At 40.9% G+C, this 20,582-nt stretch overlaps 1 non-coding gene across 1 annotated transcript; it reads right to left on the bottom strand.

The window, feature by feature from the left end:
- Positions 1 to 19,996: 19,996 nt before the first annotated feature.
- Positions 19,997 to 20,104, bottom strand: LOC115801667 (U6 spliceosomal RNA). Its single transcript, XR_004021982.1, has one exon. It is a non-coding gene; the product is annotated as a U6 spliceosomal RNA (small nuclear RNA).
- Positions 20,105 to 20,582: the final 478 nt, after the last annotated feature.

The raw sequence follows: 20,582 nt of genomic DNA on the forward strand, positions 1-20,582 counted from the left end.
GCCGTGAAGAGGAAGGAATTCTCTTCACACTAAATGATAACACATGATATCTTGATCACATTGATAGGAGACAGTTCTAGATAGAATAGTAGAAAGAAAGGTTTAAAGACATGTAAAAAATTCTTGCTGACATTTGGTAGCTAATCTCAAATGGTTCCTACCATATCAGAGAGTTGCACTATTATAACAAGTTTGATTACTATGTCTAAAACATTTTATAGCAGAGTTGTCAAGGGCTTGATTTCAAAACCATCTGCCAGGCCACAGAGTTATCAGTTTTTTTTCTGGCAGCTGTTCTAAGTGTTTCTTTTACATTTTTAAGATTTTTAAAAAGTGTTTTTTTAGCAGTAACCCTAATATGTGCATAATTGGGGAAATAAATCCTCTTTTCTGGTATTTTAGCCTTCATCACATAATAGATATTAAAGTGTTCAGAATACGTATTTTAGACAAATCATACTTGTTTTAGAACTTTCCCTTATTTGGGAACATATTAACTGAATTGGGTAGATTTGTAAAGTATTCCTTATTGTATGTACAGAAAGGGTAGTTAGAACACAGAACTCTGATTTTGGTGTAGCTGAAGAGGGAGTAATGGGTAAATTTCCTAGGTTTATGTGAAATTACAAGGTGTATGCATTTTGAAACAATATGCTAATACAGAGATGTGCTGCAATCTGTTACCTAGGCATTTTCTAGCTGTTTAGTATTATGTCATTCAAACATTGAACTAAGGAGTGTTTCTCTGGCAGACTTTGGTAATGTTCTTGGTTAATTCATTTCAGTACATTACTGGATATGTAATATACAGAAATTATTAATCTTGTGTGTGTGTAGAAAAGGATGAGAACTGGGTTAAAAGAAGAGACTTTTTAAAATAACTTGTGCTGGAAAGAAAAGATAGGGTATATTGTTTTCTATTTAAACTTTACCTTCTTGGTAAGATTTCTTCCAGGAAGAAAGTGTGACATTTTCAGGCACTGGTTTCTTAGCCTGGTAATGCCAAAATGAATTTAATTCACGCCAGCCCACGAATCTGTGCAGTAGCAGGGCCTTTCTAGTGGATTTTTGTCTTTGTCTTTTTAAAGTACAAGCAGCATTTGACCAATTTCTAATGCTCTTGGCGTTTAAAGAACAACCACTAAAGAAAAACTCATAATTTTATTCTTTTTTATTTTGCTTCATAAATGCTTAAGAACTTCTTTTGAAAGAAGAATATTCCTACCTCATTAGCTAGTCAAGATGCTGTGATGGTCAGCCTATTCTTCATAATGTGTTTAGGAAAAAAGACAGGAAAAGTAAGTACGTTCTGGCTTGGCTATTGAGGGGAAAAGAGAAAGAACTGAGTATTAATTATTTCAATGTTCCTGATGGCAGTATGTTAGAACTATAAAAGTTTGAAATTTTAAAAAAGTGCTAATATTTAGGTATCTCTCCTTAAATTCTTTGCAACTCACTTTTTATGGAAAATCCAGTGAAACACTCAAAAGTTTTTGCTGTTTTTCTTTAAAGTGGTGTTTTTCCAGATAAACTCTAGGGGTAAACATTCACATAGTAACAAATATGTAATTCTGTAATTGTGGAATACCTGTCTGCTTTGTTTGGTACATCTTCCATGGAGATGTCAATGAATATACTGCATCTGTGAATATTTTAAATGTTGAAATAAAAACAAGAAATGTGCCCTGTGTGTCATCCCAGTTTCACAAACCCAAAGATGAATCGCTAAGTTATCTGTTGAATGGGTTTTATTAACAAATAGGATACCTTTCTTTGTGAATGCTTTGGAATGTGAATTAGCCTTTGAGTGTTAAATCTTCTGAGGACCTCTGGGACTGGGTGCTGTGGCCTCATTTTTTTCATCTACTTGATCCAAATGAAAAAATGCAAATATTAAGCTGTACGTGGCCTCTTTTACTTTACCTGTATGAGTGCTTTGTGGTCTGATTATTCCGTGTTAAAATTAATGTATAAAGTCTCTATTTTTCCCTTCTTGATTAGTAGTTTTGCTTATTAGTTAATATTGAGATCTCTCATTGTTTAAATTTCTATTTAGGGAAATTTACACAGGGATAGACAGATCCATGGAAGGTTACTTATAACTCTTGTTTCACTTTGAATTTTAGTGAAACATATTGACTTAAAAATCTAGTCAAGAAGAAAATAGTACTGGAATTTATACAGTTAATCACTGACTTTCCAATTTTGTTGTATGGTTCAAAGGAGTTACGGTACGGGATGGAAAAGGAGTTTGAAAAGTGTGAAACATTAAAAAAATTATGTGAAATTATTTACTATATAACATTTTATTCAAGACTTATGGCCATCTGTGTCAAAGATCTTGCTACACAGACATTCCCCTCTTCCCCCACTCACTTTGTGTAAATTCATCACAGAGTTCAGACCTTCCCAGACCTCCTTTTACAGCCATTTAGTCCTGGACTAACAATGACCTACTGTTTCTGCCTAAAGTGAAGCACTCCTCTTATTTCACTCTTTGGCTCTTGATAGAGTTTAAATAGTATATCTTTCTGCTAGATAACTTATTTTAGCATGGAAATGATTTAGGCCGCTTCCTTTTTCTAAACTCTGCTAGAAAAAAAAAGCACTTATCTTGAATCTCAACAGTTGGATCCTAAAACCTACCTTGGTAACAGAATGCTGTATGCAAGGGGCTTCTCCTACCAGCCAAGCCAGAACTTAACTAAAATTGTGTGTGTTTTGGAAAGTGGTGTGAAGTTCCAGTTTGGCCCTCTTCTAATTAAGCCCAGTGTACTGATAGCTCCCGCTCTGGCTTTGTTTCTCAAATGAGTTATTGCAAGAATGATACAGAGAATTCCCATATATATATCCCTCCACCCAGAGATTCCATTCAGATTTTGCCAATTGTTCCAGTAATGTCTTTATAACGAAAACCTTCCAACCAATTTCGTTGTTAGTCTTCACTCTGACACGGTTCTTCACTTTTTCCCTTGCTTTTACAACACTGACGTTTCTGGTGTCTTGGAGGTTCGAAGGTCACGAGTGATGTTGACAAGGGTGGACAAGGCCTAGAAGCTGGTTGACTGTGGAGTTGGAGACTTAGCTGGGTTGTGAATGAAAAGTGGGATGGCAGCTGTGGAAGCATGTGGGATCAAGGGCGGGTGTCTGATTGAAAGAAACACAGTGTGTGCAACATCTGTGACATGCAGAGTTGGCTGCGTTCAGTACATGTTTAAATTGACCTTTGATGTCAGCTACAATTTCAATCACTTCCCACTTTTGTTTTCTGGTGACTTTTTCTAAGTGCCACCTGAACTGTGAGTACTTTTAATAATTTTTTTCAACATTTAATTGGAGTATAATTGCTTTACAATGTTGTGTTTCTTTATAACAAAGTGAATCAGTTATATGTATGCATATATCCCCATATCCCGTCCCTCTTGCATCTCCCTCCCACCCTCCCTGTCCCACCCCTCTAGGTGGTCATAAAGGACCGAGCTGATCTCCCTGTGTTATGCAGCTGCTTCCCGCTAGTTATATATGTCAGTGCTACTCTCTCACTTCGTCCCAGCTTACCCTTCCCCCTCCCCGTGCCCTCAAGTCCACTCTCTACATCTGCGTCTTCATTCCTGTCCTGCCCCTGGGTTCATGAGAACCTTTTTTAGATGCCATATATGTGTTAGCATACGGTATTTGTTTTCCTTTCTATTTCACTCTGTATGACAGACTCTGGGTCCATCCACCTCACTACAAATAATTCAGTTTCTTTTCTTTTTATGGCTGAGTAATATTCCATTGTATATATATGCCACATCTTCTTTATCCATTCATCTGTCGATGGACACTTAGGTTGCTTCCATGTCCTGGGTATTGTAAATAGTGCTGCAAAGCACATTGTGGTACATGACTCTTCTTGAATTATGCTTTTCTCAGGGCGTATGCCCAGTAGTGGGATTGCTGGGTCATGTGGTAGTTCTATTTTTAGTTTTTTAAGGAACCTCCATACTGTTCTCCATAGTGGCTGTATCAATTTACATTCCCACCAACAGTGCAACAGGGTTCCCTTTTCTCCATACCCTCTCCATCATTTATTGTTTGTAGATTTTTTGATGATGGCCATTCTGACTGGTGTGAGGTGATACCTCATTGTAGTTTTGATTGGCATTTCTCTAATGATTAGTGATGTTGAGCATCCTTTCATGTGTTCGTTGGCAATCTATATCTTCTTTGGAGATATGTCTGTTTAGGTCTTCTGCCCATTTTTGGATTGGCTTGTTTTACTGATATTGAGCTGCATGAGCTGCTTGTATATTTTAGACATTAATCCTTTGTCAGTTGCTTCATTCGCAAATACTTTCTCCCCTTCTGAGCGTTGTCTTTTCATCATGTTCATGGTTTCCTTTGCTGTGCAAAAGCTTTTAAGTTTCATTAGGTCCCGTTTGTTTGTTTTTATTTCCATTTTTCTAGGAGGTGGGTGAAAAATGATATTGCTGTGATTTATGTCAGAGTGTTCTTCCTGTGTTTTCCTTTAAGAGTTTTATAGTGTCTGGCCTTACATTTAGGTCTTTAATCCATTTTAAGTTTATTTTTGTGTATGGTGTTAGGGAGTGTTCTAATTTCATTCTTTTACATGTAGCTGTCCGGTTTTCCCAGCACCACTTTTTTTTATTTTTAATGTTTGTAAAGCTTGTTTATTTTAAAATTTTATTTATTTTTAGCTGCGTTGGGTCTTTGTTGCTGCGCGCGGGTTTTCTCTACTTGTGGTGACTGGGGGCTACTCTTCATGTGGTGCGCAGACTTCTCATTGCAGTGGCCGTTCTTGTTGCAGAGTACGGGCTCTAGGCACACGGGCTTCAGTAGTTGTGGCTCATGGGCTCTAGAGCACAGGCTCAGTAGTTGTGGTGCACGAACTTAGTTGCTCCGCGGCATGTGGGATCTTCCCTGACCAGGGATCAAACCCGTGTCCCCTGCAGTGGCAGGCAGATTCTTATCCACTGCACCACCAGGGAAGCCCCCAGCACCACTTATTGAAGAGGCTGTCATCTCTCCATTGTATATTCTTGCCTCCTTTATCAAAGGTAAACCCACACACATATGTTCACCTTTTCTCTGGGCTTTCTATCTTGTTCCATTGATCTGTATTTCTGTTTTTGTGCCAGTACCATACTGTCTTGATTAATGTAGTTTTGTAGTATAGTCTGAGGTCAGGGAGCCTGTTTCCTTCAGTTCCGTTTTCCTTTCTCAAGATTGCTTTGGCTATTTGGGGTCTTTTGTGTTTCCATACAAATTGTAAAATTTTTTGTTCTAGTTCTGTGAAAAATGCCATCGGTAGTTTGATAGGGATTGCATTGAATCTGTAGATTGCTTTGGGTAGTATAGTCGTTTTCACAATGTTGATTTTTCCAGTTCAAGAACATGGTATATTTCTCCATCTAAATAGTATCGTCTTTAATTTCTTTCATCAGTGTCTTATAGTTTTCTGCATACAGGTCTTTTGTCTCCATAGGTAGGTTTATTCCTAAGTATTTTATTATTATTTTTGTTGCAATGGTAAATGGGAGTGTTTCCTTAATTTCTTTTTCAGATTTTTCGTCGTCAGTGTATGCAAGAGATTTCTGTGTATTAATTTTTTATCCTGCTACTTTACCAGATTCATTGATTAGCTTTAGTAGTTTTCTGGTAGGATCTTTAGGATTCTCTATGTATAGTATCATGTCATCTGCAAACAGTGATAGTTTTACTTCTTTTCTGATTTGGATTCCTTTTATTTCTTTTTCTTCTCTGATTGCTGTGGCTAAAACTTCCAAAGCTATGTTGAATAATAGTGATGAGTGGGCAACCTTGTCTTGTTCCTGATCTTAGAGGAAATGGTTTCAGTTTTTCACAATTGAGAATGGTGTTGGCTGCTGGTTTCTCTTATGTGGCCTTTATTATGTTGAGATAGGTTCCTTCTGTGCCCACTTTCTGGAGTTTTTATCATAAATGAGTGTTGAATTTTGTTGAAAGCTTTTTCTGCATCTATTGAGATCATATGATTTTTATCCTTCAGTTTGTTAATATGGTGTATCACATTGATTTGCGTATATTGAAGAAATCTTGCATTCCTGGGATAAACCCCACTTGATCATGGTGTATGATCCTTTTAATGTGCTGTTGGATTCTGCTTGCTAGTATTTTGTTGAGGATTTTTTTTTTTGCGGTACGCGGGCCTCTCACTGTTGTGGCCTCTCGCGTTGCGGAGCACAGGCTCCGGACGCGCAGGCTCGGTGGCCATGGCTCATGGGCCCAGCTGCTCCGCAGCATGTGGGATCTTCCCGGACCAGGGCATGAACCTGCGTCCCCTGCATCGGCAGGTGGACTCTCAACCACTGCGCCCCCAGGGAAGTCCTGTTGAGGATTTTTGCAACTATGTTCATCAGTGTTATTGGCCTGTAGTTTTCTTTTTTTGTGACATCTTTGTCTGGTCTTGGTATCAGGGTGTTGGTGACCTCGTAGAATGAGTTTGAGAGTCTTCCTCCCTCTGCTATATTTTGAAAGAGTCTGAGAAGGTGTTCGCTCTTCTCTAAATGGTTGATAGAATTCACCTTTGAAGCCATCTGGTCCTGGGCTTTTGTTTGTTGCAGATTTTTAATCACAGTTTCAATTTCAGTGCTTGTGATGAGTCTTTATATTTTCTATTTCTTCCTGGTTCAGTCTTGGAAGGTTGTGCTTTTCTAAGAATTTGTCCATTTCTTCCAGGTTGTCCATTTAATTGGCATATAGTTGCTTGTAGTAATCTCTCATGATCCTTTGTATTTCTGATGTGTCAGTTGTTACTTCTTCTTCATTTCTAATTCTGTTGATTTGAGTCTTGTCCCTTTTTTTCTTGATGAGTCTGGCTAATGGTTTATCAATTTAGTTTATCTTCTCAAAGAACCAGCTTTTAGTTTTATTGCTCTTTGCTGCTTTTTCCTTCATTTCTTTTTCATTTATTTCTGATCTCATCTTTATGATTTCTTTCCTTCTGCTAACTTTGGGGGTTTTTTCTTTCACTAATTGCTTTAGGTTGTTTATTTGAGATGTTTCTTGTTTCTTAAGGTAGGATTGTATTGCTATAAACTTCCCTCTTAGAACTGCTTTTGCTGCATGACATAGGTTTTGGGGTCATCGTGTTTTTATTGTCATTTGTCTCTAGGTATTGCTTGATTTCCTTTTTGATTTCTTCAGTGATCTCTTGATTATTTAGTAGCATATTGTTTAGCCACCATGTGTTTGTATTTTTTACAGTTTTCTTCCTGTAATAGCTAGTCTCATAGCGTTGTGGTCGGAGAAGATACTTGATATGATTTCAGTTTTCTTAAATTTACCGAGGCTTGATTTGTGACCCAAGATATGATCTATCCTGGAGAATGTTCCATGAGCACTTGAGAAGAAAGTGTATTCTGTTGTTTTTGGATGGAATGTCTTATAGATCTCAGTTAAGTCTGTCTTGTTTAATGTGTCATTTAAAGCTTGTGTTTGCTCATTTATTTTCATTTTGGATGATCTGTCCATAGGTGAAAGTGGTGTGTTAAAAGTCCCCTACTATAATTGTGTTACTGTGGATTCCCCTTTTATGGCTGTTAGTATTTGCCTTATGTATTGAGGTGCTCCTATGTTGGGTGGATAAATATTTACAATTGTTTTATCTTCTTCTTGGATTGATCCCTTGATCATTATGTAGTGTCCCTCTTTGTCTCTTGTAATAGTCTTTATTTTAAAGTCTGTTTTGTCTGATATGAGAATTGCTACTCCAGCTTTCTTTTGTTTTCCATTTGCATGGAATATCCTTTTCCATCCCCTCACTTTCAGTCTGTATGTGTCCCTAAGTCTGAAGTGGGTCTCTTGTAGACAACATATATATGGGTCTTGTTTTTGTATCCATTCAGCCACTCTATGTCTTTTGGTTGGAGCATTTAATCCATTTACATTTAAGGTAATTATCAATATGTATGTTCCTATTACCATTTTCTTAATTGTTTTGGGTTTGTTATTGTACATCTTTTCCTTCTCTTGTGTTTTCTGCCTAGAGAAGTTCCTTTTGCGTTTGTTGTAAAGCTGGTTTCGTGGTGCTGAATTCTCTTAACTTTTGCTTGTCTGTAAAGGTTTTAATTTCTCTGTCAAATCTGAATGAGATCCTTGCTGGTTAGAGTAATCTTGGTTGTAGGTTTTTCCCTTTCATCACTTTAAATATGTCCTGCCACTCCCTTCTGGCTTCCAGAGTTTCTGCTGAAAGATCAGCTGTTAACCTTATGGGGATTCCCTTGTGAGTTATTTGTTGCTTGCTGCTTTTAATGTTTCTTCTTTGTATTTAATTTTTGATAGTTTGATTAATATGTGTCTTGGCGTGTTTCTCCTTGGATTTATCCTGTATGGGACTCTCTGTGCTTCCTGGACTTGATGACTATTTCCTTTCCCATATTAGGGACATTTTCAACTGTAATCTCTTCAGATATTTTCTGAGACCCTTTCTTTTTCTCTTGTTTTTCTGGGACCCCTGTAATTCGAACCTTGGTGCGTTTAATGTTGTCCCAGAGGTCTTTGAGACTGTTGTCAATTCTTTTCATTCTTTTTTCTTTATTCTGCTCTGTGTTAGTTACTTCCACTATTTTATTTTCCAGGTCACAACCGTTCTTCTGCCTCAGTTATTCTGCTATTGATTCCTTCTAGAGAATTTTTAATTTCATTTATTGTGTTGTTCATCATTGTTGGTTTGCTCTTTAGTTCTTCTAGGTCCTTGTTAAATGTTTCTTGTATTTTCTACATTCTGTTTCCAAGATTTTGGATCATCTTTACTACCATTACTCTGAATTCTGTCTCAGGTAGATTGCCTATTTCCTCTTCATTTGTTTGGTCTGGTGGGTTTTTACCTTGCTTTTTAATCTGCTGCATATTTCTCCATCTTCACATTTTGTTTAACTAACTGCGTCTTGAGTCTCCTTTTCGCAGGCTGCAGGTTTGTAGTTCCCGTTGTTTTTGGTGTCTTCCCCCAGTGTGTGAGGTTGGTTTAATGGCTTGTGTAGGCTTCCTGGTGGAGTGGACTGGTGCCTGTGTTCTGGTGGATGGGGCTGGATCTTGTCTTTCTGGTGGGCAGGGTCACGTCCGGTGGTGTGTTTTGGGGTGTCTGTGAACTTAGGCAGCCTGTCTGCTAATGGGTGAAGTTGTGTTCCTGTCTTGCTGTTTGTTTGGCATGGTGTGTCCAGCACTGGAGCTTGCTGGCCGTTGGGTGGAGCTGAGTCTTAGCATTGAGATGGAGCTCTCTGGGAGAGCTCTCACTGATTGATATTACGTGGGACCTGGAGGTCTCTGGTGATCCAATGTCCTGAACTCAGCCCTCCTATCTCAGAGGCTCAGGCGTGGTAGCAGGCCAGATCACCAAGACCTTGTCAGGCACACTGCTCAGAAGAAATGGGAGAAAGAAAAGGAAAGAAAAAAAATGAAAAAAAAAATTATTCAAATAGAAAATAATAAGAATAAAAAAGAGAGCAACGAAACCAATAAGGAAATCCACCAAGGATAACAAGCGGTGAAAACTATACTAAGATAAACATAAGAATCAGAAACAAATCAGTCACAGACAGCAAACCCCAAGTGTATAATTTCTCCCAAAGTCCACTGCCTCAATTTTGGGAATGATTCGTTGTCTACTCAGGTATTCCACAGATGCGGGATCCATCGAGTTGATTGTGGGGATTTAATCCACTGCTCCTGAGGCTGCACAGAGAAATTTCCCTTTGTCTTCTTTGTTCGCACAGCTCCTGGGGTTCAGCTTTGGCTTTGGCCCCTCCTCTGTGTGTAGGTCTCCCTCAGGCATGTTTTCCTGCCCAGACGGGACGGGGTTAAAAGCAGCGGCTGATTAGGGGGCTCTGGCTCACTCCGGCCCGGGTTGGGGGCGGGGGAGGGAGGGATATGGTAGTTAAAATTGGAATGATGGGCAAGCCTGCGGCGGCAGAGGCCCGCATGATGTTGCAACAGCCTGAGGCGTGCCGTGTGTTCTCCCGGGGAAGTTGTCCCTGGATCACGGGACCCTGGCTTGGCGGGCTGCACAGGCTCCCAGGAGGGGAGGTGTGGATAGTGACCTGTGCTTGCACACAGGCTTCTTGGTGGCGGCAGCAGCAGCCTTAGCGTCTCATGCCCATCTCTGGTGTTCGCGGTGATAGCCGCGGTGATAGCCACGGCTCACGCCCATCTCCAGCTCGTTTAGCCGGTCCTCTGAGTCCCCTCTCCTCGCGCACCCCGAAACAATGGTCTCTTGCCTCTTAGGCAGGTCCAGACTTTTTCCCGGACTCCCTTCCGGCTAGCTATGGCGCACTAGCCCCCTTCAGGCTGTGTTCACACAGCCTACCCCAGTCCTCTCCCTGGGATCTGACCTCCAAAGCCCGAGCCTCAGCTCCCAGCCCCGCCCGCCCCGGCCGGTGAGCAGACAAGCCTCTCGGGCTGGTGAGTGCCGGTCGGCACAGAGATCCTCTGTGTGGGAATCTCTGTTCTTTGCCCTCCGCACCCCTGTTGCTGCGCTCTCCTCCGCGGCTCCGAAGCTTCCCCCTCCGCCACCCGCAGTCTCCGCCCGCGAAGGGGCTTCCTAGTGTGTGGAAACGTTTCGTCCTTCACAGCTCCCTCCCGGAGGTGCAGGTCTCCTCTCTATTCATTTGTCTCTTTTTTCCTTTTTCTTTTGCCCTACTCTGGTACGTGGGGAGTTTCTTGCCTTTTGGGAGGTCTGAGGTCTTCTGCCAGCGTTCAGTAGGTGTTCTGTAGGAGCTGTTCCACATGTAGACATATTTGTGGGGAGGAGGGTGATCTCCACCTCTTAATCCTCCACCATCTTGAAGGTCCCCTACTTTTAATAATTTTAAGGAAAAATTTATTACTTTACCCTGTTTTAACATCAGGAATCTGATCATTTTGGTTCTCAAACCACTCCCTGCTACTCCCCAACACACACACACACACACACACACACACACACACTCCTGCACTTCTTAATTTTAGACCATGGACTTGCCCAACACTGTGGGCAGCTGTGTGGTCATGTTTGGTGTGTGAGCCAGTCACGAGCCTCCCCAGTTTATTGTTTTTTAAAACATAAGCTCTGTTGCCTCTATTCACTATTGGCCTTGGAAGATAGAAAGAAAACATTTTCATTTATTCACACCTGAGTGATCCAAAAAGATGAAAGGGTAGTGAGAATATATATAGCAGAAATCTGAGGATTTTGAGGAGTTTAAGAATTTCAGCCCTCGATCTAGGATCGTGGTGGTGAGGTTTGAAGACTAACTCTTTAAAATATTTTTGGTAAATATTTATTTATTTATTTTGGCAGTGCCGGGTCTTAGTTGCGGCATGTGGACTCTTAGTTGCGGCATGAATGTGGGAACTAGTTCTCTGACCAGGGATTGAAGCCAGGAGCGTAGAGTCTTACTCACTGGACCACCAGGGAAGTCCCTTTTAAAATCATTAATTGAAAAATAATTTCAGAAGCCCTATGGTTTTCCTTAAAATTCTTGGTTCAGAAACAAAGGTCTTTTGGTATCCAAGCACTCATAAATAGGTTCTTTTTTGATCTGTAACTTTTTTTTCCCTGAATATGGAGAAATGCTTCTTGCTCACTGCAGAGTAGTTAACTGGTAGGCAGAGAAAGCTCTTAGAAACAATTGAGAACATTTCCAACACTTTGGAGTCCTGTAACAATGGTTCTTGAATTTTTAAGTTGAAAGAAAGCTATTACTTGCTGTAAAGAAGTATTCAAAACAGTGTTGTCAGCAAGCCACTTCCATTAGAAAACTGCCTCCAGAAGGTTAATGGGTGTGATAACTTTAAAAGAAATTAAAAAATACTTTATAGTCTGTTTTGCAGCCTTTTTCTTTTTGCGGTACGCGGGCCTCTCACTGCTGAGGCCTCACCTGTTGCGGAGCACAGGCTCCGGACTTGCAGGATCAGCGGCCATGGCTCACAGGCCGAGCCGCTCCGCGGCATGTGGGATCCTCCCGAACTGGGGCACGAACCCGTGTCCCCCTGCATCGGCAGGAGGACTCTCAACCACTGCGCCACCAGGGAAGCCCTCAACCTTTTTTTTTTTTTAATTTAAATTTTTTATTTTTGGCTGCGTTGGGCCTTTGTTGTTGCATGCAGGCTTTATCTGGTTGCGGCGAGCGGGGGCAACTCTTCGTTGCAGTGCACGGGCTTCTCATTGCGGTGCTTCTCTTGTTGTGGAGCATGGGCTCTAGGCATGCGGGCTTCAGTAGTTGTGGAATGCGGGCTCAGTAGTTGTGGCTCGTGGGCTCTAGAGCACAGGCTCAGTAGTTGTGGCGCACGGGCTTAGTTGCTCCACGGCATGTGGGATCTTCCTGGACCAGGGCTCAAACCCATGTCCCCTACGTTGGCAGGTGGATTCTTAACTACTGAGCCACCAGGGAAGACCTGGGTTTTGCAACCTTTTAAACTCTAGCAATCTCTAAGGGGGGAAAAACTAGAGTGCTTACAACTCTTTCCTATAAGTATTGGAAAGGATTTAGGTTAGACCCTCCCATGTTTGAAAATTTTTTATCTTTTTTATCTTACTGTACTGTAAGTTTATTTAAACCATCCCTTATCGTAAACTACCCAGTGGAATAAAAACTCCCATTTGTTGAGTGCTGAGGTGGAGAAGTGTCGACGGTGGCAGACATTGGGAATTTTATTTATTTTTCCATTTAATATTCATCCTATGAGGAGGTACTCTCATTACTCACATTTTACAGGTGGAAATGGAGGTTTCCAGGGAATAGTTGATTTGGTCAAAGCGACACAGTAAGTTGAAGAAGCAGGATTGGAATCCACGTCTGGCTGATTCCAAAACCTGAGGCTGTGTTTACCTCACTGTGTTCCTATGGTATATACCTTGGACAGTGGCAGAATTCTCTCGTGGTTAACTGATTCAGCAATGGACCCTATTGGAAGTAACCCTCACCCTGATTTCCCCGCTGCTCATAAGCTAGAATTATTTATTCCTCTGGCTCTCTCCCTTCAAGGTCACCTTGGGCTGGCTGTGTCCCTCAACTAAATATGGCCTCTTAAGGGGGCCTCTACCCAATTCTCTTCTGATTTCCAGTAGTCACTCCCTTCCCTGCCCCTTTGAGCCTAATGTATTAACTATCCCTTTGGCTTTCCTATGCTCATATTTGTAATTGGTCTCATAAAGTCTCCTCAAGGGCTTCCCTGGTGGCGCAGTGGTTGAGAGTCCGCCTGCCGATGCAGGGGACATAGGTTCGTGCTGCGGTCCGGGAGGATCCCACATGCCGCGGAGCAGCTGGGCCCGTGAGCCATGGGCGCTGGCCGCTGAGCCTGCGCGTCTGGAGCTTGTGCTCCGCAACGCAACGGGAGAGGCCTCAACAGTGAGAGGCCGGCGTAACGCAGAAAAAAAAAAAAGTCTCCTCAAGTCGTGATTTGTGTGCCATCTGCTTCCTGTTGATATTGTGACTGCTACAGTAATAGGCACCAGAGATGGCCCCAGGAAACGTCAGAGGGGGCCAATGGGACACTAGTAAACTGTGGCATATGGTGGTGTCACAACCACTTAAGCTAATTAGTGTGGTAGCGTGGAAGGCTTCCAGTTGGAGGGCAAGACTTCGATAGACCAAATGGCTGTGGCACCTCATCACTATGGCTAGTTGTGACTATAAAGATTTTGCAGACACCTCGCTTTTGACAGTCCTGAGAAGGCACCTGGGGAAAGAAGAAGTAAAAGCTGTGAACATAGAAGAAGTAAGACACATGAGGAGCTAGAGAGCCCCTATGGCAGCTTTGGAGGGGTCCCTCATATGTGGTCACGGCAGTTCGGGGACAAGCCCAGGCTTGGTAGCAAGGGCTGCATAGTTGTAGCACCAATTAAATGCTCAGTCCTATGAGACCTCTTAAGTGTGCTAGTTGGGAAAGGAGGTGGCATTTGGGCTCCAAATCTCCCTGGGCCTCTATTGCCTGCAGAGGCAGGCCACACTACCCCTACTGCCTCTAGTTCCATAACTCCCAACATGTCCCGGTTAGACTTACAGGGCCTGCTCCCGGAGGAGAACCTATAAACAGAGGAAGACATTTGAAGATTTCTCGTCTACTGGAGGAGCCTAGAGAGCCATTGTGGGAGTAGCTGCTAAGTGTGTGAGATCAGGGGGGTCATAGGTGGGAGTGGCTCCTTACATCTAGTGACCACTTGAAGAGTGTTTGTTCCATCCCAGTGACCTTAGACTTGAATATCTCCCTCCACATATTTTATTTTGAAGGTTTTCAAACCTACAGAGAAGTCAAAGAATAGTAAAAGGAACACCCTTATATCCTTCAAGTATTAATTGGCAACATTCTGTTTCCCTTTTTGCTGAACCGTTTGTAATGATGTTTGGGTTGCAGTATGTGAAGAAAATTCAGCCTCCCAGAAATATGTAGTTGGAAAAGGGAGGAGTATTTTAATGACTTTTCAGATAATTGTGGATACTCTTTGATAACAACCACAGAACTTGACAAGTGGTAGTTTCTCAAAGGTCAGTTGCACTATGTAATTTTTGCTCCAAAGCTTGAATTACACCATTGGCAACAAATGCTGTCAGTTGTTTTCCTTGAAGTGAGGAGTTCAGTTTGTTCCTTTTTGAGAAATGTCTGCTAATTCCACAAGTCAGAGTAATCATAGTTTGTCAGTTGTTCTTGCAAATAAAAGTGGTGCTCCGTAGAAAGAAACAGTAGTTCAGTTCATGTTCCAGGCAGCTGTGTTTTCTTTTCCTGTGCTTAGGCTTAGGCTTTTTCAGCCATTGAACTTCAGTGCCTTTCCCAAGAATGAAGACATTCTTCTACTTAATCTATTAGCACAACTTGGAAAAATTCAGTAATTTTATCTAATAATCAGTTTGTATTTAAATTTCCCCAGTTGTTCCCCCAAATGTTGTTTCTTCCCCCTTGCAGTATCTAATCAAGGTTCATGCCATTCATTTGGTTATTAGTCTCTTTTAATCTAGAATAATTACCTACTATTTATGTTTTCCATAACATGACTTTTTAGAGTCCAAGCCAAGTATCTGGTAGGATATCCCACATTCTGGATTTGTCTATTTCCTCATGACTCAAGTCAGGTTAAATGTCTTTTGCAAGAATACTACAGAGGTGAGGTTCTGCACTTCTTGCCTCACACCAGAAGGCACATCAGGCCAGGTTGCTTCACTCTGTTTGATCACTAGGCTAGTTAAGGTGGGGATTGCCAGATCTCTCCATTTTAAATTAAGATACCTTCTTCCTTCATCCTTTTTATTAAATTCTTTGAAGAACATGTGAGTTTTGGGGACTTAGTGTGGAGGGGAGGAATGGTTCCAATGAATTGGCAGTGGAGATTACCCGCTGGCCATCTTGTGCTTCTCATGCCACTGACTAATAATAGGCAGAATAGGGAGGTTTTGTATAGATTGAATTGATTGATCTTGATTGTCTCGAGGAAACTAGGCTGTGGAGAACTATGTTTGGAAACCAGGGATTTATTGATCTTTTATTTTATACTCCCTTGACCAGTTGTCCTGGTGAGTAAAAGACTGCAATGACTCACAGAGAAAAGAATTCCAAGAACACAGACACTGTAGCAATGAAGAGTTTGGACTCCCCATCTGGTAAAGAACCCTGGTCCAGTCAAGATGCTGGGAGAGGTTAAGGGGCAGATGGAATGGGCAATGGGAAAAGCCAGCAACAATGACCAACACAGACCTTTTGATGTCAGGAGCGTCACAACAATGTTTTATGTAACTTAATTGTTTCTTGTCTCCCTCCCTTTCCTCTGAAATAAGTTATATGGATAACAACAATGCTGGCGAAGTTTTAGGGTTTTGTTATGTATTTATTTAGCTGCACTGGGTCTTAGTTGTGGCACACAGGATCTTCAGTTGAGGCATGCAGGCTTCTTAGTTGCGGCATGCATGAGGGATCTAGTTCCCCGACCAGGGATCTAACCCAGGCTCTGTGCATTGGGAGCGCGGAGTCTCACCCACTGGACCACCAGGGAAGTCCCAAGTTTTAGGTTTAGATGGGAGTATAAGAAAATTGATACCAATTTGGTATGTGACATGGTAGCTGATAGAACTTCATGCCCACTCTGTGATGGGGGCTCAATCTTTCCATTAGATGAAGGACCAGAAAGGATGCTGAGGGCAAAAAGGCGTGGGTGGTATCTCTAGCTCTAGTTCTGTATCTCATATCTATCTATCTACCAATCATCTATCTATACTGTGAAGTGTATACATACATACACACACAGACACACAGCACACACACATATATGTATATATAGATATGTTCTGTCTCTCCAGATCCATTGTACCTGTTCTATGTCCTGGGAGGCTGCTATGTATAGATTACATCAGTGGCCTGTGCCCTCTCATTTCTGGTTGGGATTGGTCCATGGTGAAAGGAGACTGAGGTGGAGTTTGGGTCACACCAGGCTCCTCCTATGTGAGTATCTTGTGTTGGGCTCCAGTACCTGCTCCTGTCCTTCACCTTTCGGCTGTGGAATGGTGACAGTTCCTCCATTATTAGTAGTCCAGGGTTATAGCATGGTTACCCTTTGGTTTTCCTGACCTTTACCCACACTTTTGTAAATAATCTATTTTAATAAACATACTCCTTGAATTAGCTTAATTTGAGTATATCTTTTCAAATTGGGAAACTGGTAATTGGCAAATAGAATTAGCAGAGAGAACTGTTTTTGGGAAGAATCTCTGTTGCCTGGCCCTCTGAGTGTGTCTTCAAATCTCTGGTCTTAAAGCAAAAAAACTTTGTTCACTGATTTTTAGAGTGTTTGTTCCTCTCGTGCTATGTGGCATCTAAAAACAGTCATATACATGACCATAAACATCTCCTAAAATCATCAACCAGAAATCAATCCAAGAAAGAAAAGTTTTTCAAAGTCTAGTCCCCTAATTGAATTAGGCAAACTCCTCTCTACTCCAAAGCTACATACTCTCTTTGGTCCATCTCAGTACCAGAGAGAATCACAGCTGTCAGGGGGAACACGAGATTACTGGCAATCACTAGGGTGACTGCCTGCTGCTGTGCAGGGATGAATGCCAGGGGCTGCCATTCCACTGCACACGTCCCTTGACGGAGAAGCGGTTCCCAGCATGTTCAGCCCCCAAGGTTGGTTGCCAAGTGGCTCAAGCAAATGTGGTCAGAGTTAGATAGGGAGATGAGGACGTTTCTGAGTGCTTGAAAGGTGTGGGAGATGTTGGCCATCTTGAAGCATGGCCAGAGTAAATCCCCAAGGCGGGCACCCAAGTCGGACATCAGAATCCCAGTCTCAAGTGGCAGACCTGGAAGCCTGGATAATTTATTACATGAGGTGATGTCAACTTTTGGCCGCAGACAGGTTTTCATTCTCCTTGTCTGCCACATGGGTACAAGTCTTTTTACAGGGGAGGAATGTACTGAAAGCCAAAGGCTTTGGCAGTTTATAAAGCCCAGCATCCTAACCATTAGGCCACCAGGGAATTCATACAGCCCTGTATTTTTAAATACAGGAATATTCTGTGAGTGGCTTCTGAGGGAGTGGCAGTTAAGTGTCACGGGGAGCCATGATGACAGCTGTTTTAACAGCTTTAGTGTATAGAGATGTTCCTGTGCATGCGGGAGGCCTATCAACAACTGGCGAAACATATCTATATGAACATCCACATCTTCCTTTGTATCAGTCAATCTCAATATTTACAAATGTCCCATGCAAGGGTGACTGAATTGCCTTCTCTATGGGCTTGACAAATAGGAGGGTTCTGACAATTGTGCCAGGCTACACTGGAAACGTTTGTAGCATATGAAGTGCCTTTTTACTTCTCCATTGGAGGTGCCGTTCCAAAGGTCACGCAAGCAGTCAGGGAGAAGATCCTTGGTCACCACCTAGTGGCCATCTAGGGAATGTCGAGGGTGATAGCAGTAATGCTCAAATTATCTGCGGTGAAAGACGTCATTTCCAACCGGTTGTGGACCAATACTTATGTAAAATACAACAAAAAATTGTTAGGAAAGTTATGTAAAAAATACAAAATGCAAATTGCAATTTTTTATTCAATTCAACACACAACATTTTAATAAATGTAATCAAAACAAACAAAACAGGGAAATGAAAATAAAAACTCTACACATAGTTCATTGCAAGTGTAAACAAAACTAAACAGAGTGAAACAGCTCTTTCCCCATGTTAAATGCCTAAATGCAGTTTTGAGCAAACACCATATGTACCAATGTTCAAGTTTTCTACCAAGTATTTGATGTAAATATGTATCAATATCTGTTATGTAGAAAGAATAGGTTTTTAATGTGTTAAATGAACTTGTTTCTCACTCGTTAAAATTTATCTAATCTAGATTGCATTGATGACAGTGTTTCTGATGAGGGTAATGTATATATAAACGGTTTCTGTGTTTTGTTTTAATAACATATGTAGTAGAGAAACCAGTTCACAGGAACAGGTTCAAGATACTAATTTTTGACTTTTATGTATAATGAAGCAAGTGAGGCTATATTTCCAAAATTGATCTTTAATTCTTCATAAGTAGTCAATTCTAACAATTTATTCTGTATTGTTGCAGTTAAATTGTATATTGACACGAAAGAGATGAATTCAAGCTACATTTCCATCTTTTGATGAAAAACATAATTAAAAACATTCTATCCTGTATCTAAACTATTGATTGATAATTGTTGTTAAATTGTGGTAATGTTATTACAGTCTATATAAATTTTGTTTTCCCAAATTATAACCCTTAGATCTTATTTGCCATTGAAAAACATGTTGCATGAAAGTATTAAAGTCATTAAAAGTACTGAAGCTATCAGGCAACTAAGTAAACATGGCTGTTCAAATTGTATAATTAAGGGCTTCCCTGGTGGCGCAGTCGTTAAGAATCCGCCTGCCAATGCAGGGGACACAGGTTCGAGCCCTGGTCCGGGAAGATCCCACATGCTGTGGAACAGCTAAGCCCACGCGCCACAACTACTGAGCCTGTGCTCTAGAGCCCACGAGTCACAGCTACTGAGCCCACGTGCCGCAGCTACTGAAGCCCAAACGCCTAGAGCCCGTGCTCTGCAACATGAGAAGCCACCACAATGAGAAGTCCGTGCACTGCAACGAAGAGTAGCCCTGGCTCACCGCAACTAGAGAAAGCCACGTGCAGCAACGAAGACCCAGTACGGCCAAAAATAAAAATAAAGTAATTAATTTAAAAAAATTGTATCTTTAAAAAGTAGAAACCAACTTTTAAAATTAAGAGTTTGTTCCTGAGTTCAAACATTCCTATTTCAGTAACCACCATACTTCAGCAAACAGATATAGTTGTTTATGATCAGCTTCTATATTACCACGTAATAAAGGTAATATTCTTGATGTCAAAGCATTAGCTTTTACGTCATTCACAATTTTTGCTCTGTCAATAAACATACTAAGAACATCTGACTTTATATATGTATACACACAAATTTATAAAGTAAACTGGTGAAATATTAAAAATTGGTGAATCTAGGTTAAAGGGTTTATGGGAATTCTTTGCACTATTCTTGCAACTCTTCTGAAAGTTTGAAATTATTTCAAACTAAAAAAAAGTGAAAATAAATGATTATTTGATTGGAGAGTAACCAGACTGCCAAAATTTTGTCTACTATCATGCATGACTGTAAACATTATTAAATCCTTTAAAATAGTAAATCCTTTAAAATGGTACAAGCTAATAACATAAATTGCTTCACTAGTTTAGGTGGTAATGTAAAACCATAAATTGAAAAAAATTAACCTGATTATAAATGAACATTATTGTAAAAATCACAGTTATAAAAAGAAATGCTTACATTTTTTAGAATCGTATTGGGTGGGCCAAAAAGTGCCTTCAGTTTTTTGGTTTTTTTTTTTAACATCTTTATTGGAGTATAACTGGTTTACAATGGTGTGTTAGTTTCTGCTTTATTAACAGAGTGAATCAGCTATACATATACATATATCCCCATATCTCCTCCCTCTAAAAATATGGAATGCTTCACGAATTTGTGTGTCATCCTTGTGCAGGGGCCACGCTGCACAATCTCTGTATCGTTCCGATTTTAGTATATGTACTGCTGAAGTGAGCACATGCCTTCAGTTTTTTAAGTAAAAGGCACGTTTTTCATTTTCCCAAGAACTTTTTTGAACAACGACATACCCTTTTGTTCCACTACCTTCGGCCATTTTCCAGGCAACTTCATAATTCCATCTTCCCAAAACTTTTTATCTTGCCAGGTAAGAACTGTTCCAGGTGCCTTTTACAGTCTTCCAGGGAATTGAAGTTTTTTCCACTAAGAGAATTTTATAAAGACCAAAATAAGTGGTAATCGGAAGGTGCAATGTCTGGTGAACACAGCAGGTGAATCAGAACTTCCCAGCCAAGCTCTAACAGTTTTTGCCTGGTCATCAAAGAAACATGTGGTCTTATCTTGATGGAAGATTATGAGTTTTCTGTTGACTAATTCTGGACGCTTTTCGTCAAGAGCCGCTTTCAGTTGGTCTAATTGGGAGCAGTACTTGTTGGAATTAATCGTTTGGTTTTCTAGGAAAAAAAAAAAAAGAAGAA

The sequence above is a fragment of the Delphinapterus leucas genome, chromosome 3, assembly GCF_059928025.1.
Source record: "Delphinapterus leucas isolate spDelLeu-1000000601 "Yukka" chromosome 3, BTC_Dleu_Yukka2, whole genome shotgun sequence".
NCBI classification, from domain to species: domain Eukaryota; kingdom Metazoa; phylum Chordata; class Mammalia; order Artiodactyla; family Monodontidae; genus Delphinapterus; species Delphinapterus leucas.